The 21,921-nt window shown below is 46.8% G+C and overlaps 1 protein-coding gene and 1 non-coding gene across 2 annotated transcripts in view; one reads left to right on the forward strand and one right to left on the reverse strand.

The window, feature by feature from the left end:
• The window catches only part of ABAT (4-aminobutyrate aminotransferase), a 110,066-nt gene that overhangs the window by 15,966 nt on the left and 72,179 nt on the right, over positions 1–21,921 (forward strand). The gene's annotated exons all lie outside the window — the stretch shown is intronic.
• LOC115895328 lies at positions 14,246–14,307 on the reverse strand. Its single transcript, XR_004055535.1, has one exon. It is a non-coding gene; the product is annotated as a U7 small nuclear RNA (small nuclear RNA).

Genomic DNA, 21,921 nt, shown 5'->3' on the forward strand with positions numbered 1-21,921 from the left:
CATCTCTACTCCTCACCGGTGGAGGCATGATTCTCACTCTATGGATAAGAACGCAGAAGCTTAGAGACCTTAAGTCACTTGCCTAAGACCACACAGCTTCCAAAGGACAAATATAAAATTCTCCAACTCTATAATTTTCTACATTTTTTGTGGTACTTTTTTCCTTTTCAAAATATAGAGTGAGTCATACTCATCAGGAATTTTACCTACAGAATGACAACATTTCTGGGGAGTAGGACAGGATTCTGAAATGTTTCCAATCTGTGCCTTGAGCCGATCCGATGACTTATCCAGACCTAAGACCCTCATCTCATTCTTGGCAGTGCCTTTTAAATTTGGCAGCCAACATGGGGTTTTGGTTCTGTCTGCACCAAGTGGAGTAATTAAGAACGTTTTCATCAAGGTAAATATCTGCTGGGTTTCTATAGAATTGTGGGGAGGGAGTTGAATATACACCAGCACTCAAAATCTCATTAAATGGGTCTGCCCCTTGTTCCAGCACAGGAGAACCAAACCTAGCAGACAGGATTGATGTTGTTTTCATGAATGTAGGTGGCCACTGTGTTCTTTGTGGGTTTCCAAGGTGGGAATTTGTTGGCAAAGGAACAAATGAAGAAGCCAGGAGTAACGCTGCTTCAGGAAGGTTTTAGAGCCTGGGGGAAATAATGTAGTTTTAGAATAAGTATTGGCAGTGTGTTAGGGAAAAAAAAACAAACCCTGAAAAACAGAATACAGATTTCGGGTAAGCACTCCCTTTGTCAAACCACATTTGCCCATATTGGCACACAGCTTGTTGCTACAGCCACACTTCCTCTGTTTATTGAGTATCTACTTAGTGCTTGGTAATATACTGTGTACTATGAGTACCCTCTCTGGGAACCCCACAATAACCCTTTGATGTGATTTCAAACCCATTTTATAGACGAGGGGCTATTACACAGCTTGCACCAAGTCCTCAGAAACCAAGTGAGGGAGTTGGGATTTGAACCCCTTCACCTGAAGGCTTGCACCTGCCTGTGATTAATACATTGCCTTGGAGCAGATAACCTGCCCCATTTCCTGGAGAGCAGGGTTCTCAACTGCTGCAACTGTGCTCCCCAGGGAATTTTTTTTTTTCCTAGACAGTCTCTCGCTCTGTCGCCTAGGCTGGAGTGCAGTGGTGCAATCTCGGCTCACTGCAATCTCTGCCTCCTGGGTTCAGGCGATTCTCCTGCCTCAGCCTCCGGAGTAGCTAGAATTACAGGTGTGCACCACCATATCTGGCTAATTTTTGTGATCTTAATAGAGATGGGGTTTCACACCATGTTAGCCAGGCAGATGTCGTACTCCTGATCTCAGGTGATCCACTGGCCTGAGCCTCCGGAAGTGCTGGGATTACAGTTGTGAGCCACCGCCCCTGGTGCCAAGGGAGTTTTGGCAAGGTCTGGAGATGCTTTTGGTTGTTCCAACTAGTGGGGGAAGGAAGAACGCTACTAGCATCTGATGGGCAGAGGCCAGGGATGCTGCTAACCATGCTAAACCCTCCCTCCGCAACAAAGAGTTACCTGGCCCCAAAAGTCAATAGTGCTGAGGTTGAGAAACCCCGAAGATTGTAACCCTGAGGCTGAGAAACCCTGTAGATTGTAACTGAATTTCACCAAGATGAGTAATCTTTAACCTGGACAAGGTTATAAAATGGGGTATGCTTCTCTTCCAGGGTTGCCAGGAAAGACCCTTTAAAGTCTTAGCTGGAGGCTGGAGGCATCCCTCTGTATCCTGTCCCCCAACTTGAGCCACAGGGCTGAGGGATGCCCACACATGAAGCTGGTCACACTTGGGTCGACCCCGAAAGCAATGCTGGCAATGCAAAGGCTGCTCAGGGCTCTGCCTTTCATAGGGAAGAAAAGGGCACAGGAACCCCTTCCATTGTTCTGAGAACTTGACCTGTTCATGTAACCCTCACAGCAGCCTTCAAGGTAGGTCCTGTTCTCATCACCATTTTACAGATGAGGAAACCAAGGCACAGAGCAGTTAAGTAATTTGCTCAACATTATACGCAGGGGCTGGGCATGCCTATAATCCCAGTGCTTTGGGAGGCTGAACGGGGAGGATCACTTGAGGCTGGAAGTTAGAGACCAGCCCGGGCAACATGGTGAGACCCTGTCTGTACAAAAATTTTAAAAGTTAGCCAGGTATAGTGGCGTACGCCTGTAGTGCCAGCTACTTGAAAGGCTGAGATGGGAGGATCCTCTGAGTCTGGGAGCCTGAGGCTGCACTGAGCCTTGATGGCACCTCTGTACTCCAGTCTGGGCAACGAAGGGAGAACTTATCTCTAAAAGATAAAAGGTAAAAAAGATTATATGCAGCTGAAACTCCCATCTGAATTAATTAAAGTTGTTCAAGGGCATCTTGTCCAAGAGGTGGTCCCCTCTGTTTTGGGGGGGTCCCCTACCCTTCACAGAGGAAGCCTTCCCCCTGCCCCAGCCTGGGTTGCCCACTTCTCTTTGAGGAAGTCATTGCCCCATGCCTCCTTCTCATATGAATTTACCACTCTCAGTTGTAATGCACCATTCATTTCTGCTTCCAACACTAGGCCGTAAGTTCTGTAAGGATGCAGACGTCTGTGTCCTTTCTGTGCCCCCAGCATCATCCCAGGATACGGCATAAAGTGAATACGTGGTCCCTATTTGTTGAATGAACATGTGAATATATTACTTGAATTAATGTTTTCAGAGAAATTTTTGGGAAGGTTTGGTGTATACAGTTGACTCTTGAACAATGCAGGGGTTGGGGGGCCGACACCCTTGCACAGTCAAAAATCCATGTATAACTTTTTTTTTGTATCTTTTTGAGACTGAGTCTTGCTCTATTGCCCAGGCTGGAGTGCAGTGGCGCAATCTTGGCTCACTGCAAGCTCCACCTCTTGGGTTCAAGCCATTCTCCTGCCTCAGCCTCCCCAGTAGCTGGGATTACAGGCGCCTGCCACCACACCTGGCTAATTTTTAGTAGAGAATGGAGTTTCACCATGTTGGCCAGGCTGGTCTCTTACTCCTTACCTCAAATGATCCACCCACCTTGGCTCCCAAAGTGCTGGGATTACAGGCGTGAGCCACCATGCCCAGCCTCCATGTGTAACTTTCGCCTCCCCCAAAACTTGACTACTAATAGCCTCCTGCTAACCTAAAGCCTACTAGTAACATAAACAGTTAATTACAAGATTAGCCTCTACGTATATTTTATGCATCCATGACATACCTAGCTTTTTCTTAATTTTTTCAATGTTTCTAGGCTACACAGTTTGTTTTTCAGTTTTTCTAATTGTCACAAATCTCCAAAAAGGTTTCCAGTATATTTATTGAAAAAAATCCACGTTAGTGGACCCATGCATTTCAAATTTATGTTATTGAAAGGAATACTCTTTTTAGGTCTTTTTATTTTTATTTTTTTGAGACAGACTCTGAGTGTCGCTCTGTCACCCAGACTGGAGTGCAGTGGCGCGATCTCAGCTCACTGCAACCTCCGCCTCCCGGGTTCACGTGATCCTCATGCCTCGACCTCCTGAGTAGCTAGGATCACAGGCATGTACCACCATACTGCGCTAATTTTGTTATGTTTAGTAGAGATGGGGTTTTGTCGTGTTGGCCAGGCTGGTCTTGAACTCCTGACCTCAAGTGATCTGCCTGCCTCGGCTTCGCAGAGTGCTGGGATTCCAGGTATGAGCCACCATGCCTGGCTTGTTATTAGGTCTTGAATTTGCTTGGAGGGTTTTGTTTTGTTTCACCTTGCCCATTCTTTTAAGTAAATTTTTTTTTTTTTTTTTTTTTTTTTTTTGAGACGGAGTCTCACTCTGTTGCCCAGGCTGGAGTGCAGTGGCCGGATCTCAGCTCACTGCAAGCTCTGCCCCCTGGGTTTACATCATTCTCCTGCCTCAGCCTCCCGAGTAGCCGGGACTACAGGCGCCCACCACCTCGCCCTGCTAGTTTTTTGTATTTTTTAGTAGAGACAGGGTTTCACCGTATTAGCCAGGATGGTGTCGATCTCCTGACCTCATGATCCACCCGTCTCGGCCTCCCAAAGTGCTGGGATTACAGGCTTGAGCCACCGTGCCCGGCCGTAAATTTTTTGTTTTGAGATCAGCATAGATTCATACAGTCATAAGAAATGATACAGAGAGATCCTGTGGGTCCTTCATCCTGTTTTCCCCAGTGGCACCATCTTACTAACCCATAGAGTACAATATCACAACCAAGATATTGACATTGATACAGTCCATCCATTTTATTTATTTATTTTGAGATGGAGTCTCGCACTGTCGCCCAGGCTGGAGTGCAGTGGTGCGATCTCGGCTCACTGCAAGCTGCCTCCTGGGTTCACGCCATTCTCCTGCCTCAGCCTTCCAAGTAGCCGGGACTATAGAAGCACGCCACCACGCCCGGCTAATTTTATTTATTTATTTCTTTATTTATTTATTTTTAGTAGAGACAGGGTTTCACCGTGTTAGCCAGGATGGTATCGATCTCCTGACCTTGTGATCCGCCCGCCTCAGCCTCCCAAAGTGCTGGGATTACAGGCGTGAGCCACTGCACCCGGCCCAGTCCATCCATTTTATTCAGATTTCCCCAGCTTTACATGCATTCACCTGGCACGTTTTTTGTTTGTTTGCTTGCTTGTTTGTTTTGTTTTGTTTTTGAGACAGGGTCTTGCTCTGTCACCCAGAGTGGAGTGCAGTGGTGCATGCAATCAACAGCTCACAATAGCCTTGAGCTCCTGGGCTTAAGCAATCCTCCCGAGCAGCTGGGACCACAGGCACTTGCCTCCATGCCTGGCTACCTTTTTATTTTTTGTAGCGATGGGGTCTCACTATAGTGCCCAAGCTGGTCTGGAACTCCTGGGCTTAAGCCATCCTCCCACCTCAACCTCCCAAAGTGCTGGGATTACAGGCGTGAGCCACCGCGCCTGGGGCCGGCTTAGAAAGATTTTAATTTGAGGCTCGCAGTTGCCATTGCCACTTTGCTGAGAAAAGGGGCTCAAGTTCCAGTGGAATGTGGAGTTAGTCGTGATGGGTGCATTCCTAAGGCTGAGACATCCCTGGAGTAACTTTAGGTATCTGTCCTGGGCTGCATCCCGGTGGAGAAGGAAGCACAGGAGAAGGAAGGAAGGCCGCCACATCCTAACACCTGAGTTCCGGTTTGGGACATACAGAGAGCTCTGTGCTCCCGCCTGCACTCTGCCTTCCCCAACTTCCTCCCCATTCCCAACGTTTCACTTGATTGTCAGGCCCAGCTGGCAGCATTCGGCTGGAGCCACTGGGCCAGCAAGCCTGAGAGGTGATGACCTATTAGTAACTGGGGACAAGGGTGTTCGCCCTTGTCTGACCAGTGACTGCATCCCCATGAGCTCAGTTCTTTGTTCTGGGTCTCGAGTCTGGAGAGCCCCAGCTTTGCTTGGGGATGTCCTTTGGAAGTAAGAGCAGCATGTGAAAACTACACGGCTTTGGAATAAAGTGCTGAGTCTACAAAACATCTCCCCACTGGAGTTGGCATTGTGGGAGAGAGAGGTGAACTCTTCGGAGATTTCTGTTAAAAGACTGGAATGAGAAGCAGATGCTTCATACTGGTTGAGATAAGAGGCCAGCGCCTTGCTGTAGTTTTAATTTTCCGCAGGAGCCAAATGATTGTAAAGATTGTGTTTCTCCACCTCTGCAGAATCACCCCTAAGCACTGCATTCATGATTCTGCAGAAAAACGAGGCAGCCAGACAGACCTGGTTCAAATCCCAACTGCCACTTACTTGTGGCAAGAATAGAATGAGTTTAATCCCAGCACTTTGGGAGGCCGAGACGGGTGGACCACGAGGTCAGGAGATCGAGACCATCCTGGCTAACACAGTGAAACCCCGTCTCTACTTAAAAAATACAAAAAACTAGCCGGGCGAGGTGGCGGGCGCCTGTAGTCCCAGCTGCTCGGGAGGCTGAGGCAGGAGAATGGCGTAAACCCGGGAGGCGGAGCTTGCAGTGAGCTGAGATCCGGCCACTGCGCTCTAGCCTGGGCGACAGAGCGAGACTCCGTCTCAAAAAAAAAAAAAAAAAAAAAAGAATAGAATGAGTTTTGCTTAACCTTATCTCAGCCTCAGCTTCTCATTCTGCAAACTGGCACTACTCCACTGCATCACAAGATGTTTAAAAGCATCAGTGATGTCTGGAAATCAGTTAGCATGGCGTGAGTATAGATAAAGCCTAATCCACCAAAGGGCCTTTTGGCTTTCTTTGCCTCCGTTTTCTTTCTTTTTTTTTTTTTTTTTTTTTTTTTTTGAGGCGGAGTCTCGCTCTGTCGCCCGGACTGGAGTGCAGTGGCCAGATCTCAGCTCACTGCAAGCTCCGCCTCCCGGGTTTACGCCATTCTCCTGCCTCAGCCTCCCAAGTAGCTGGGACTACAGGCGCCCGCCACCTCGCCCGGCTAGTTTTTGTATTTTTAGTAGAGACGGGGTTTCACCATGTTAGCCAGGATGGTCTCGATCTCCTGACCTCGTGATCCGCCCGTCTCGGCCTCCCAAAGTGCTGGGATTACAGGCTTGAGCCACCGCGCCCGGCCGCCTCCGTTTTCTTATCTGCTAAGTGGAAAGAAATTTTCCTTGCATTGGAGTGATGTTAAGTCTCAAAATGCATAGTACTCGAAGTCAGTAGAGATACAGAGCAGTTTTCAGTGGTAACTGAACAGAGTGGTTTGACTCCAGTACACCAGCTCAATGCCAGTTCTTGGGGTTCAGCAGTTGACCTAAGGGAGTGGACAATTAAACAATGCACAGAACCTTAGAACCTGGGACCATGAGGGATCTCTGAGCAGATCGGGTCCAAACCAAGTCCCTTTGCCGGATGCTTAAAGCCTCTCTCCTGCATCTTAGACAAGAAGGCATCCAGCCTCCAGAGTGGATCCCACTCTAAGGCAAGGAGCTTTCCCAGTTACTGAGCCAAAATCCGCCTTCCATTTTGTAATTTATTGAAGATTGCAACCATAGTACAGGACAGAGCTGGGACTCAAACCCAGGTCTGAGTGGACAGCCCATGACCCTAACACCTGGGCCTCATTGCCTCTGTAATCCAAGGTTCGTACGGTTGCACTCCATTCTGTCCAGGACTCAGCACAGCACTGGGAACCCAGCAGGATTAAAGAAGGGCCAGGGTGACCGTACAGGGGGACCTTGGGGAAGAAGGCTGCCCTCTGCTCGGGAACTCTCAAAAAGTTTGGGATCAGGCCGGGCATAGTGGCTCACTCCTCTAATCCCAACACTTTGGGAGGCTGAGGTGGACAGATCACTTAAGGTCAGGAGTTCAAGACCAGCATGGCCAACATGGTAAAACCTGTCTGTACTAAAAACACAAAAATTAGCCGTGTGTGGTGCACGCCTGTAATCCCAGCTACTCAAGAGGCAGAGGTAGGAGAATCACTTGAAAGGAGGCAGAGGTTGCTGTGAGCCGAGATCGTGCCACTGTACTCCAGCCTGGGTGACACAGCGAGATTGTCTCAAAAAAATAAACAAATAAAGAGAGAAATTTGGTATCGGCAACCTGACTGTGGTCCCTGAGCTCTGGCCAGCCCTTCTTCTGACCTATAGATGCTGATGGACCCATGGGACCATCACAGGAGTGAATAGGAAGTGTTCCCAGCAGCCAGGTGCCCTGGGGGCAGATCGGACAAGCCTGGTCTTGGACAGGCCTCTTCAAGCTGACCCCAGGGCGTCCACTTCCCCTGTGGAGGAAGTTCCTCAGGTTGAGCCATCATTCGTTGATTTTAATTTTTCCTCCTGGAAAACTGGCCTGCTGCTCCCATCCCCAGAGGCGTCCATGTCCCAGGGAATTACCAACACTCAACATGTAACTTACATTGCGCATTGACTGTGAAATCAAGGAAAACGAGACGAGGAGCTTGCATGCTGGCAGAGAGACACCGATGAATCATGAACGAATGAGAAAGAGACAGATAAGAGTGACAAAAATAAAATGTGTTGATCTGAAAGCAGTGGGGCTACTTTAAGTTCGGGTCAAGGAAGGCTGTTCTGAGCAGGTGGTATTTGGGCTGAAGAATGAGACAGCCATTTCGGGCCTGGGGGAAGCTCATTTCAGGCAGGGACACAGCAGATGCATGGCAGGTCCCACATTGGGAGGACTTGAGGTCATCATTAGAAGGTTGGGTTTTATTATCTTTGCAATTAGAGATCTTTGGTAGGTTATTAACTAGGGAGTGACATGATGTGTTTCACTTTAAAATAATCCCTCTGGCTGCTCCGTGCAAAGTGGATTGAACAAGACTTCAATGGGATCAGAGAGACCACTTAGGCGGCTGCCATAGCCAATTACAAGTGGAAGTGGCTTGGATTCAGGTGGAGACAGGAAGAGAGAATGACTTGGAAATGCCTGGAACAGTCCAGACACAAGCAATTGCAGTCAGTGCCTGGGTTCAGATCCGAGCCCTTGTAATAATGTATGAATTTGAACCTCCCTTTCCTCCTGTGCAAGTTTCTTTTGTTGTTTTTTGTTTTTTTGAGACAGGATCTTGCTCTGTCACCCAGGTTGGAGTACAGTGGTGTGATTGCAGCTCACTGCAACCTCCGCCTCCCAGGTTCAAGCGATTCTCCTGCCTCAGCCTCCCGAGTAGCTGGGATTACAGGTACAAGTGACCACGCCTGGCTAATTTTTTGCAGTTTCAGTAGAGATGGGGTTTCACCATGTTGGCCAGGCTGGTCTCAAACTCCTGACCTCAGGTGATCCACCTGCCTCAGCCTCCCAAAGTGCTGGGATTACAGGCATGAGCCACCACACCTGGCCCTGTGCAAGTTTTAAATTGCAGGAGGTGATCCTTTGTAAATTGGAGGTGGTAATAGTAATAACCAACATGATTGGTAAAAATATTCATTGAGTTCATACATTCATTTCCTGGAGCTGCTGTAAAAAAATGCCACAAACTGAGTGCCTCAAAACAATGAAAATTTATTCTCTACAGTTCTAGAGGCCAGAAGTCCAAAATCCAGAGATCAGTAGGACTGTACTCTCTCTGATGGCCCTAGGGTTCCAACCTTGTGTGCTGCCAGAGGAGTGGTTGAGAGTAGCTGAGCGCATGGCCCTCCTTCAGCAATTGCTCTGTTCTGCTGTGTGGAGAAATCACATTTTGTTTATCTGCTCATCTGCTCATGGACCGCTGGGTTAGTTTTCACCTTCTGGCTCTTTTTTTTTTTTTTTTTTTTTTGAGATGGAGTTTCACTCTTGTCCCCCAGGCTGGAGAGGAATGGCGCGATCTCAGCTCACCGCAACCTCCAACTCCTGGGTTCAAGCGATTCTCCTGCTTCAGCCTCCCGAGTAGCTGGGATTACAGGCACCTGCCACCATGCCTGGCTAATTTTTGTATTTTTAGTAGAGATGAGGTTTCACCATGTTATCCAGGCTGGTCTTGAACTCCTGACCTCAAGTGATCCACCTGCCTCGGCCTCCCAAAGTGTTGGGATTACAGGTGTGAGCCCCTGCACCCGGCCTTCTGGCTCTTGTGAATAGTGCCACAATTGGCAGGGCGCAGTGGCTCGTGCCTATAATCCTAGCACTTTGGGAGGCCGAGGTGGGCAGATCACCTGAGGTCAGGAGTTCAAGACCAACCTGGCTAACATGGCGAAGCCCCATCTCTGCTAAAAAAAATCTGAAAATTAACCAGGCATGGTGGCACACACCTGTAATCCCAGCTACTTGGGAGGCTGAGGCACAAGAATCACTTGAACCAAAGAGGCGGAGGTTGCAGTGAGCCAAGATTGCACCATCACACTTCGGCCTGGGCAACAACAGAGTGAAACTCTGTCTCAAAAAGAAAAAGCAAACAAACAAACAAACAAACAAAAAACAAGTAGTGCTGCAATGAACAACAGCAGATAAGGATCTGTTTGAGTCCTTGCTCTCAGTTTTTGGGGTATGTACCTAGCGGTGGAATTCCTGGGTCATATGGTGATTCTGTATCTAACTTTGTGAGGAACTGCCTGTTTTCCACTGTGTGCCATATAGTTTTGGTTGAAGTAGTTACAGAACCACCCCACATCCAATGTGGGGAGAGACTGATGCCACCTCCCAGTGAGGGGTCACTAGGTCACAGAGGGAAGCGACTGGGGAGGGGAGGTGCTGTTGCGGCCATCTTTGGAATGTGCAAACGGCCCCTTAAGTAGTGATTACTTCATTTATTTATTTTTGCAGTGAATTTTTTTTAAACGGCTTTGGATCACTTAAGGTCAGGAGTTCAAGACCAGCCTGGCCAACATAGCGAAACCCTATCTCTACAAAAATACAAAAATTAGCCAGGCATGATAGCAGGTGCCTATAATCCCAGCTACTTAGGAGGCTGAAGTAGGAGAATCACTTGAACCCGGGAATTGGAGGTTGCAGTGAGCTGAGATCGTGCCATTGCACTCCAGCCTGGGCAACTAAGTGAGACTCTGTCTCAATAATAATAATAATAATAAAATAAAATAAAACAGGACCTCACTCTGTTACCCAGGCTGGAGTGCAGTGGTGTGATCTCGGCTCACTGCAACTTTGGTCTCCTGGCCTTAAACGATCCTCCCACCCCATCCTCCTGAGTAGCTGGGACTACAGGTGTGCACCAATACACCTGGCTAATATTTTTTATAGAGACAGGGCTTCGCCATGTTGCTGAGGCTGGTACAGTGAATATTTCCTCTTCTCCTTCTCCTCCTCCTCCTCCTCCTTCTCCTCCTCCTCCTCCTCCTCCTCCTCCTTCTTCTTCTTCTTCCTCTTCCTCTTCTTCTTCTCTCTTTCTTTCTTTCTCTCAAGACAGAGCCTCACTCTGTCACCGAGACTGGAGTGCAGTGGCAGTGAATATTTCTCTCTTTCTTTCTTTCTTCTTCTTTTTTTTTTTAGGCAGAGCCTCACTCTGTCACCCAGGCTGGAGTGCAGTGGCATGATCTGGCTCACTGCAACCTCGACCTTCTGGGCCCAAGTGATTCTCCCACCTCAGCCTTCCAGGTAGCTGGGACTATAGGTGTGTGCCACCTGGCTAATTTTAGTATTTTTTTGTAATTTTTCTGGAGACTGAGTTACACCATGTTGCCCAGGCTGGTCTCAAACTCCTGGGCTCAAGTGATCCACCCACCTCTGCCTCCCAAAGTGCTGGGATTACAGGCATGAGCCTCTGCGCCCAGCCTGCAGTGAATACTTCTCCATGTTTGCCCTGTACGCACACTGTGCTGGATGTAGGATACTGACATGAGTATTGCACGTGTGGTTTTTGCCCTCTCACAGCTTGCAATTACTTGGACAAGAACCATTAACTAAAATTGCAAAATTAATTTTGGGGCAAGGGGGCTGGACTTTCCTGATATTCTCTTCCTCCTTTTATCTTTAAGTTGATGAATAACTTAACACAGCAAACTGCACTGAACTTATATACACACCTCCATGAATTTTTACCTGTGACTACAACCATGTAACACGCACCTAGATAAAGATCTAGACCATCCCCAGCCCCCAAGAAAGTTCCCTCATGTCCCAGTGGGTAACTGCTATTTAACATGTTCACCATAGATTAGCTGTGCCTATTTTAGAACTTTATAAATGGAATCGCATAGTAGATACTCCTTGGTGTCAGGCATCTCCCCCTGCACTGTTTGTGAAATCCCACAATTCGTTTTTTAAAGAGACATTGACTTGCTGTCACCCAGGCTGGAATGCAGTGGCTTGATCATAGCTCCCCTGTAGCCTTGAACTCCTGGGATCAAGCAGTCCTCCCACCTCAGTTTCCCAAATAACTGGAACTACAAGTGTGCACCACTACACCTGGCTAATTTAAAAACTTTTTTTTTTTTTTTTTTTTTTTTTTGTAGAGACGGGGTCTACTGTGTTGCTCAGGCTGGTCTTGAACTCCCTGGCTCAAGCAGTCATCCTGCCTCAGCCTCCCAAGTAGCTGGGCCTACAGCTGGGATTACAGGCGTGCACTACCATGCCCAGCTAATTTTATATGTTTAGTAGAGACGGGGTTTCACCCTGTTGGCCAAGCTGGTCTCGAACTCCCGACCTCAGGTGATCCTCCCACCTTGGCCTCCGAAAGTGCTGGGATTATAGGCGGGAGTCACCACACCTGGCTACACTCTTTTAAACAACCAGATCTCATGAGAACTCTATCACAAGAACAGCACCAAAGGGATGGTGCTAAACTATTCATGAGAAGCATGGGAAGCCTACCCCCATGATCCAGTCCCCTCCCACCAGGCCCCTTCTCCAACATTGGGGATTACATTTCAATGTGAGATTTGGGTGGAGACACAGATCCAAACCATATCAGGGGGCCATTGGAAGGTTGATAAATAATAGAACATTTAGGTGCACGGCAAATGGTGACTTAGGAAAAGCATGCACTTTTTGTGTTGCTGGTATGTTAGCAGAAAAAGGAGACAGTGTCTGAGGGCAAAAGTGGCTTGGGTCTGTGTCCGTTCTCTAAAATCTGAACTCTGCTTGAAACTGAGTGAAATGGATCACCAATTTGATATTAGGAAGATAGGAAAGACCTATAGTTTGAAGGCTCGGAATGCCTACATGAGAGATTAGCAAACTGTTTCTGTAAAGCGCGAGACAGTAAATATTTTTGGCATGTGGGCCATGTGGTTTCTCTCGCCACTATTCAACTCTGCCATTGTAGCCCAAAGCAGCCATGAATGAATGGGTGTAGCTGTGTTTCAATATAGCTTTATCTAAAAAACCAGGCCAGTGGCCATAGTTGTGGATCCTTAGGCTACAGTCTGCATCCCAGAGCACAGAGCCTCAAGAACATCCTCTTTCCTGGCCTTCCAGAAATTTGAGACTTCTTAACTCCAAGCTTTCCTTTCTTCCACTATCTTGGGGATGAGTCGAGAAGTTTCCCTTTGTGTAAACTGCAAGTGCACTCAACGCCCTACATGGGCTGACCTACTTTCAACTTTAAGTATTTCCACCTGGGAACTAGAATCCAATTTGACTGATGCAATGCCAGAAAGCTAATGTCCTTTTTATAGTCTGTTTGGAAGCTCATCTCCTCTTTCCACGCCTTCAGAAACCAAACCGAACACAGATCAATTTCCAAGTGCCTCTGGGGCTCTCTGTTAATGCCATGTCGAGTTACTCAATAGTTGTTTTCCTGTAATTAAATATCTGGACACATTGGACTGCCATCCACTGAAGTTACTCTCATGCCCTGGTGAAGTATCTCTGTGCATGTTATTTGAAAATGCTAGAGAGGCTTCTTTTCTCCAAACATTTGATAAAATTAATAATACAGGTTATTAATGAAGAATCAGAAATTACCTAAAGGTGGATACAAGTAGATGGTCACGCCATAGCCTCATATCCAAAATGCAGTGGTGTTAAACAGAAAACACATTTCTTTCCAGTCTTCCTTTATTGTGTAGCAGTTTATGATTTTTTTTGTGCCTGTAAAAAATTATAGCCAGACTGCGTATAAAATTTTATGTTCTTTTTTTCTCTCATTACATGGCTTCAGAAATCACTTCCCTGTCTTTTTACGCAGTTTTCAGTCAATGTCATATAATCAAGTTGTTCTACAGCAACTTATTTGAGCGATCCTCTACCATTGGTCGTTTACATTGTTTTCAACTGAGCATGCTTTTTTTAAAAAAAAAAATTTTTAATTTTTGTAGAAACGGGGTCTCACTATGTTGCCCAGGCTGGTCTCGAACTCTTGGCCTCAAGCAATCCTCCCACCTCAACCTCCCAAAGTGCTGGGATTATAGGCATAAGATACTGTGCCTGGCTCTTTAAATTACACTGCTCTGAACATCTCTGAGCATAGAACTATTCCTTCATGTAGTATTGCTTGCATTAGCTAAATTTCTAGAGTTGGGATTTTTTTTCTTTTTTGATGGGGTGCTGTATTAGTCAGTTTTCACACTACTATAAAGATACTACCTGAGACTGGGTAATTTATAAACAAAAGAGGCTTAATTGACTCACAGTTCCACATGCCTGGGGAGGCCTCAGGAAATTTACAGTCATGGCAGAAGGTGAAGGAGAAGCAGGCATTTTCTTCACAAGGCGGCAGGAGAGAGAGAGAGCAAGCAGGGAAATCTGCCACTTTAAAACCATCAGATCTCGTGAGAACTCACTAGCACGAGAACAGCATGGGGGAAACTGCCCCCATGATCCAGTCACCTCCCACCAGATCCCTCCCTCGACACATGGGGATTACAATTCAAGATGAGATTTGGGTGGGGACACAGAGCCAAACCATATCGGGGCTTTCCAGTCTTTACTGGAAAGCTTGCTAGACAAATTCTAAAAGAGCTATAACACTGAGTTGGGACTTCCTGAGGTCAAAATATTTAATATCTCTTTATGTTGTTTTCCAAAAGGGCTGGATTCAGATACTCTCCAGCAGTGTCTGTTGGGAGAGAGAGCGAGCCAGGGCTGATGGTCCGGCTTTCAGACCCGAGATCAGACAGAAGGATAGCTGAGCTCCCAGGCGGTGGGTTGGTTGGTGGTTGGTTTGTTGGTTTGGTTGTTTTTTTGTTCTGGATCTCATTTCAAAGAGAACAGATTTGACTCCACACCTGGCGCACCTCCTCAGTTTCACAAAGCAGCTCAGAGGGAAGTCAGGTTTCATAGCCCAAGTGATGCTATTGCATGAGTATAATTGTGCACCAGCCATTAGCCTACGTTTCTTGGTAGAGCCTCGGTGCGCCTGGATTATGAATTTGCACACAGTGGAATCGCAATAATTTGTTTTATAGTTCTGTCCTTTGGGGGAATGACGTTTCTTCCAAGGCCTCAGCTCCCTTAATCTGTAAAATGGGAATAATAAGAATTCACTGGACAAATATTCAGTGTGCCTGTTGGGTGTGTTGGGCACTGTGCAGTCCATCTCCGGGGCTAGCATGGAAGGCACACATTGAAAAGATACTCATGCTGGCTGCAGTGGCTCATGCCTGTAATCCCAACACCCTGAAAGGCTGAGGCAGGTAGATCACTTGAGAACAGTCTGGGCAACATGGCTCTGTCAACCCTGTCAATCAGTGATCAGACTTAGCCTGAGTAGGAGGAGAAAGCTGGAAGCAGTGGCCTTCCTCAGCTGTGATCTCATGAAAGAATGAAGTCTGCCTACGGGTAGCTGCTCTGGGGGTTGGAAGCCTGAACTTGGTAATTCCCTCTCATTCTCATCCCATCTAGACAAAAGGAGACTTGCTGGGAGAGAGAAATTAATTGTTCGGTTTATTATCAGTTTTTTAAAAAAATTATCAGCTCAAAAAAATAAAAAAATACACAAAAAATTAGCCAGGCATGGTGGCACACACCAGTCGTTCTAGCCAAGAGGCTGAGGTGGGAGGATCACCTGAACCCCGAAGGAAAAGCTGCAGTGAGCTGTGATTGCACCACTGCACTCCAGCCTGGGCAACAGAGTGAGACCCTGTTTCAAAAAAAAAAAAAAAAAAAAAGAGGCCAGGCATGGTGGCTCATGCCTGTAATCCCAGCACTTTGGGAGGCCGAGGTGGGTGGATCACTTGAGGCCATGAACCAGCCTGGCCAACATGGTGAAACCTCGTCTCTACTAAAAATACAAAAATTAGCTGGGCACGGTGGCATGCTCCTGTAATCCAGCTACTCGGCAGGCTGAGGCACGAGAATCACTTGAACCTGGGAGGTAGAGGCTGCAGTGAGTCGAGATCGTGCCACTGCACTCCAGCCTGGGAGACAGAGCAAGACCCTGTCTCAAAAAACAAAGATACTCATGCAAATAAATATGTAAGTAGTAATTGTGATGGATGGAAAGAATTACACAAGGAGCTATAAGAAATTACAGCAAGACAATTATATTTCCACAAGAAGGTTTATAAGTGCTTCTCTGAAGAAATAACATGGAGTGTTTGAGACCTCAGTGATTCCTAGGTTTTGGCTAAGGAGGAGTGAGGAAAGCAGACAGACTGGGCTGCAAGAATGGTGGGTGCAAAGGCCCTGAGGCTGCAGAGCTCTGTGCCTTCCAGGAATCAGAGGGTGGAATGGGTGGGGTGGCATGTCAGGACTCAGGAAAGAGAGGCAGGCAGAAGTGGCTTAGGCAAGGTCCCAGATGCTTCATGAAAGGCTGGGAGCCACCGCTGAGCTGAGAAGTGACAGGCTAGGGGAGTGGAGGCTGGAAGATGACTCTCTCCCTGTGCTAGTGAGCAATGCCCATGGTGGTCTAGGAGAATAATAATTTTTTTTTTTTTTTTTTTTTCCCTGAGACCAGGTCTCCCTCTGTCACCCAGGCTGGAGTACAGTGGTACAATCATGGCTCACTGCAGCCTCGACCTCCCAGACTCAAGCCATCCTCCCACCTCAGCCTCCCTAGAAGCTGGGACTACAGGCACGCACTACCATGCCAGGCTATTTTTTTTTTTTTTATTTTTCGTGGAGACAGGGTTTCACTATGTTGCCCAGGTCTCCAGCTCCTGGACCCAGCAATCCTCCCATCTCGGCCTCCCAAAGTGCTGGGATTACAGGCGTGAGCCAATGTGCCCAACCCAGAGTTAGAGACATTTTAGAGGCAAATGAGAGTCCCTTTTCTTCCTCCCTTGCCTAATTTCACCCTCAAGCTGATGACCATGTAATTGTAGTTATGTTCAAGAAGTAAGAGCTAAAATGTGATTTACCTTTATGTCAGTTTGCAAGAGGCAAGAGAGAAGCTTACATTTCTAAAACAGCAACCACACTGTGGAACCTAAAAGCTAACTGGACTTAACTCCAGTGCATCCTAGCCAGGAATTAGGGAACTTTGTTAAAACTTTATTTATTTATTTTGTAGAGACAGGGGCCTCACCATGTCGCCCAGGCTGGTCTTGAACTCCTCAGCTCAAGCAAACCTCCAGCCTTGGCCTCCCAAAGTGCCGAGATTATAGGAGTGAGCTACCGCACCCGGCCAGGAGTTAGGGATATTGGCAACCCCAGGTTATCATCTCAGAACCAACCATGAAACTCACGAAATAATCATCACCATCCTCATCTCCAAGAGAATCTTGCCAGTACTTGCATCTCATAATTAAAATCGGTGGTCAGACTTGGCCTGAGTAGGAGGAGAAAGCTGGAGCCAGTGGACTTCCTGAGATGTGATCCCATGAAAGAATGAAGTCCGCCTTGTGTTCCTACGGGTAGCTGTTCTGGAGGGTGGACGCCTGAACTTGATCATTCCCTCTAATTCTCATCCCATCTAGACAAAAGGAGACTTGCTGGGAGACAGAAAGTAATTGTTTGGTTTATTATCAGTTCTTAAGGTCTCACGCTGGTAAGAAGTTCAGAATTAGTTGCATACTTTTTAACTCAAGAGACAGGGTCTTGCTGTGTTGCCCAGGCTGGAGTGCAGTGGCATGATCGTAGCTCACCGCAGCCTCAAACTCCCGGGTTCAAAGGATCTTCCTGCCTCAGCCTCCCATGTAATTGGGACCACAGGTGCACACCACCAGACCTAGCTAATGGTTTTTTATTTTCTGTAGAGACAGGGATGGCGGTGGTGGGGTGGCGGAGGTGGGGGGACTCGGGGACAGGGCTGTGTGTCTCACTTTGTTGCCCAGGCTGGTCTTGAACTCCTGGGCTCAAGCAATCTCCCTGCCTCTGCCTCCCAAGGTGCTGGAATTACAAGTGTGAGCCAGTGCGCCTGGCCAATCAAATTCTTTAAAATTAACTGCCACAGGTTAAATTCTTTTCTTAGGGGTTTAAATTTTACAGACACATGACTGACATGTAATAAATATTCGGCATTCATTGGCAAGAACAGGAGAAGCCAGGTTGCTGGATGAGCTTTGGGCTTTGGTTCAAACTGCAGTTCCCCAGGTAAAGAGCTCCGAGATCTGGGGCATGTTCTAAACTACCTGGGCTTTATTTTCTCCCTCTGTAGCTTGTAAGAGCACCTACTCCACAGACTCATGAGAATAAACAGCAGGTGCTCAATAAACGGTGGCCAGTATTGTTATTTAAGGTTTAGACTCACTTTAGGTGTATGTCAGTCCCACCTAAGCTACATTTTCCAGTGAGTCACACCTGGCTACCAAGTGCCTGAAATGGGGTTCGTCTGAACGGGGATGTGCTGTAAGCGTAAAACACACATCTGATTCTGAAGACTTGGTATGCCAAAAAGGATATCAAAATATTAACATTTCACTAATTCGTTTTCATACTAATTAGTTTTATGCTAATTTATTACATGTTGAAATGATGAGATTTTGAGGACACATCAGGTTAAATAGAATTAATATTAATTTCTTTATTTTTAGTGATTTATTTTTTAATGTATTATTTATCTTTTTTCGAATTTTGCCTTTTTCCATGTGTTCTAAAAAATGAATTTCATCTGTTTCTTTTCTTTTTTGATGTGACCACTAGAAAATTTTAATTGGCACACATGACTCACATTTATATTTCTTTTATTTATTTTTATTTTTTTTGAGATGGAGTCTCACTCTGTCGCCCAGGCTGGAGTGCAGTGGCACGATCTCAGCTCACTGCAACCTCCGCCTCTTGGGTTCAAGCGATTCTCCTGCCTCACCCTCCAGAGTAGCAAGGATTACAGGTGTGCGCCACCACACCCAGCTAATTTTTGTATTTTTAGTAGAGACGGGGGTTTCACCATGTTAGCCAAGCTGGTCTCGAACCCCTGGCCTCAAATGATCCACCTGCCTTGGCCTCCAAAAGCGCTGGGATTACAGGCGTGAGCCACCACGCCAGGCCTATATTTATTTTCAATAGTATAGATCTAAAGACATGATATAGAAAGTAGCAATGGTTAAGGAATGAGAAAAGCGTGGATGTGGCAATCAGAAAGATGTAGGGGCTTATCAGGATAGCAGTACTCCCTGTATGCTATTAGAACAGTCAGTTAACCTTTTTTTGAGACAGGGTCTCACTTTGTCACCCAGGCTGGAGCGCAGTGGCACAATCTCAGTTCACTGCAACCTCTGCCTCCTAAGCTCAAGCCATCCTGTCTCCACCACCTGAGTAGCTGGGACTACAGACGTATGCCGCCACTCTTAGCTGATTTTTGTATGTTTGTATTTTTTTTTTTGTAGAGACCTGCTTTCACTATGTTGCCCAGGCTGGTCTTGAATTCCTGAGCTCAAGGAATCTACCCACTTTGGCCTCCGGAAGTGCTGGGATTACGGGGTGAACCACCAAGCCCAGCCGGTTAACCTCTGTGTGCCTCCACTAATATCTGTGAAATGGAAGCAAAATCCCCAGCACAAAAGCACTGTTTCAATCAATGAGATAATATATAGAAAGGACTTAGCTCAGTCCTAGGCACAAAACAGGTGCTCAAACACAAATAAAGGTTATAGCTTTTTTTTTTTTTTTTTTTTTTTTTTTGAGACGGAGTGTTGCTCTGTCACCCAGGCTGGAGTGCAGTGGCCGGATCTCAGCTCACTGCAAGCTCCGCCCCCCGGGTTTACGCCATTCTCCTGCCTCAGCGTCCCAAGTAGCTGGGACTACAGGCGCCCGCCACCTCGCCTGGCTAGTTTTTTGTATTTTTTAGTAGAGACGGGGTTTCACCATATTAGCGAGGATGGTCTCGATCTCCTGACCTTGTGATCCGCCCGTCTCGGCCTCCCAAAGTGCTGGGATTACAGGCTTGAGCCACCGCGCCCGGCCAAGGTTATAGCTTTTGTTACATGTGTTAGGGATATTTAGTATTCAGAAGGGGTCTAAGTAAACTGTGAAGACAAATGAATAGCAGTAACTCTCATTTGTTTAGCAAGATAGACTTTTGCATGCCATTTTTACCTCCATGTCGACATTTGATCTTCAGAATGACTGTGGGAGGTACGGTCAGCCCCTTAGGGAGATGAGAGGCTGGGCACAGTGACTCACACCTTTAACCAGCACTTTGGGAGGCGAGGTGGGAGGATTGCTTGAGCCCAGGAGTTCATAACCAACCTAGGCAACATAGCGAGACCCCATCTCTACAAAAAAAAATAAAAACATTACCCAGGGGTGGTAGTGCATGCCTGTCGTCTCCAAGCTACTCAGGAGGCTGAGATGGAAAGATTGCTTGAGCCCAGGAGGTTGAGGCTGCTGAGAGAGAGAGAGAGAGAGAGAGGGGGGTGGGGGGAGGAGAGAGGAAATAGGCTCAGGAGCGAGCACCTTCACATCTAAGCAGGAACTAGAACTAGGCCTTCTCGTACCAACCTTCTGGATTCTCTCAACTTTCCAAGCTTCCAAAGTGTGTTTCTGTGTTTACCTCACTCTCTGGTTAGGTGGTTTCTACAGGAGTCTTTAGAACAAGAGAGAAGACCAACATTTATTACAACCAGCAACCAACATTAATCATTTTCCCACATCAGTACAGAAAGCGCCATCGCATTCTTTTTGTCAAATACAGGTTATTCTGCGTGATGGACGTACCCCAGTTTATTTTAACCAGTTCCCACTGATGGACAATTAGGTGATTTTCAGTTTATATAAATGAGGCAAATTCCTTCAAGTAGAATTATGCTAGGGATAAATGGTCTGTGCGCTTACAATTTTACAGATTTTGACAAATTGCTCTCCAAGCCATTTGTATGAATTTCCTCTCCTGCCAGCAATGAATGAAGTGCCAGTTCTCCTGCATCATGAATATGGCCAAATATTTCATGATAAAAAGTCAGTGTGGAGAAAGGAGAGGAAAGGTGAGATGGCAGCTGGGGGGCCGTCAGGAGGTGGGGGCAGCTGTCCAGGTAGGAAACGATGGGTACCTGAACAAGGACAAAGGAAAGAGGGAGAGGGTGGGGCCCAGAACTACCGTGGAAGTCAAATTCTGTGGTGTGGTGGCGAAGGAAGATAACAGGAAGGAGGAATCAGATTTCTTGAGTTTCTGGTTTGAACAAATGAGTAGGCAGTGGGTCTGTTAATGGAGATGCTCAACATAGGAAAGGAAATAGGTGTAGTGAGGAGAAGATGATGACTGTCAGAACATATTGCACTTGATATGAAGGACATCCTGCTGAACCAGGGAGAGGATTTGGGGATAGTGAATCATTTGTGGGAACCATGAGTGTGCATGAGCTCTCCCAGCGATGGGTGGGTGGGTAGATGGATGGATGGATGATGATTGGATGGATGGATGGATGGATGGATGGATGGATGGATGGATGGGAAGATGGATGGATGGATGGATGGATGGATGGATGGATGGATGGATGGATGGAAAAATGGATGGTTAGGAAGAGAATATGGTTGGAGAGATGGAGGGAGAGAAGGCTAGATGGATGAAAGATCAGACAGACAAAAAAACAGAAACCTAGACTTTATTGTCTTTAGATTGAACCATATGAAATTACTATTTTTGGCCAGGTGCAGTGGTTCATGCCTGTAATCCCAGCACTTTGGGAGGCCGGCAGGGAAGGGTGGATCACTCGAGGTCAGGAGTTCGAGACCAGCCTGGCCAACATGGTGAAACCCCCGTCTCTTCTAAAAATACAAAAATTAGCTGGGTGTAGTCGCTTGTACCTGTAGTCCCAGCTACTCAGGAGGCTGAGGCAGGAGAATCACTTGAACCCAGGAGGCTGAGGTTGCAGTGAGCCACGATGGTGCCACTGCACCCTAGCCTGGATGACAGAGCAAGACTCCGTCTCATAAAAAAAAAAAAGAAAAGAAAGAAATTACTATTTTTGTTTTAAAAATTACCAAGTGCTTAATTTTATACAGGTTGAAATATTTTGGGGGGAAGGATACTGATGTCTACAGTTAACTTTGAAATGCATCAAAAACAGAATGTGATAAAGCACAGGTGGTAATCATGTTAATGGTGGAGGCTAGTGGTGGGTATATAGGGATTTACTGTAAAATTCTTTCGGCTTTGCTGTGCATTGGAAAGTTTCATTTAAAATCATGGGAAATGGGCCAGGCGCGGTGGCTCACTGGTGAATATTGTCAATTTCATGTGGTTCCCCTCAATTTATGTTTTATTTGGC

The sequence above is a fragment of the Rhinopithecus roxellana genome, chromosome 20 (assembly GCF_007565055.1).
Source record: "Rhinopithecus roxellana isolate Shanxi Qingling chromosome 20, ASM756505v1, whole genome shotgun sequence".
Taxonomy (NCBI): domain Eukaryota; kingdom Metazoa; phylum Chordata; class Mammalia; order Primates; family Cercopithecidae; genus Rhinopithecus; species Rhinopithecus roxellana.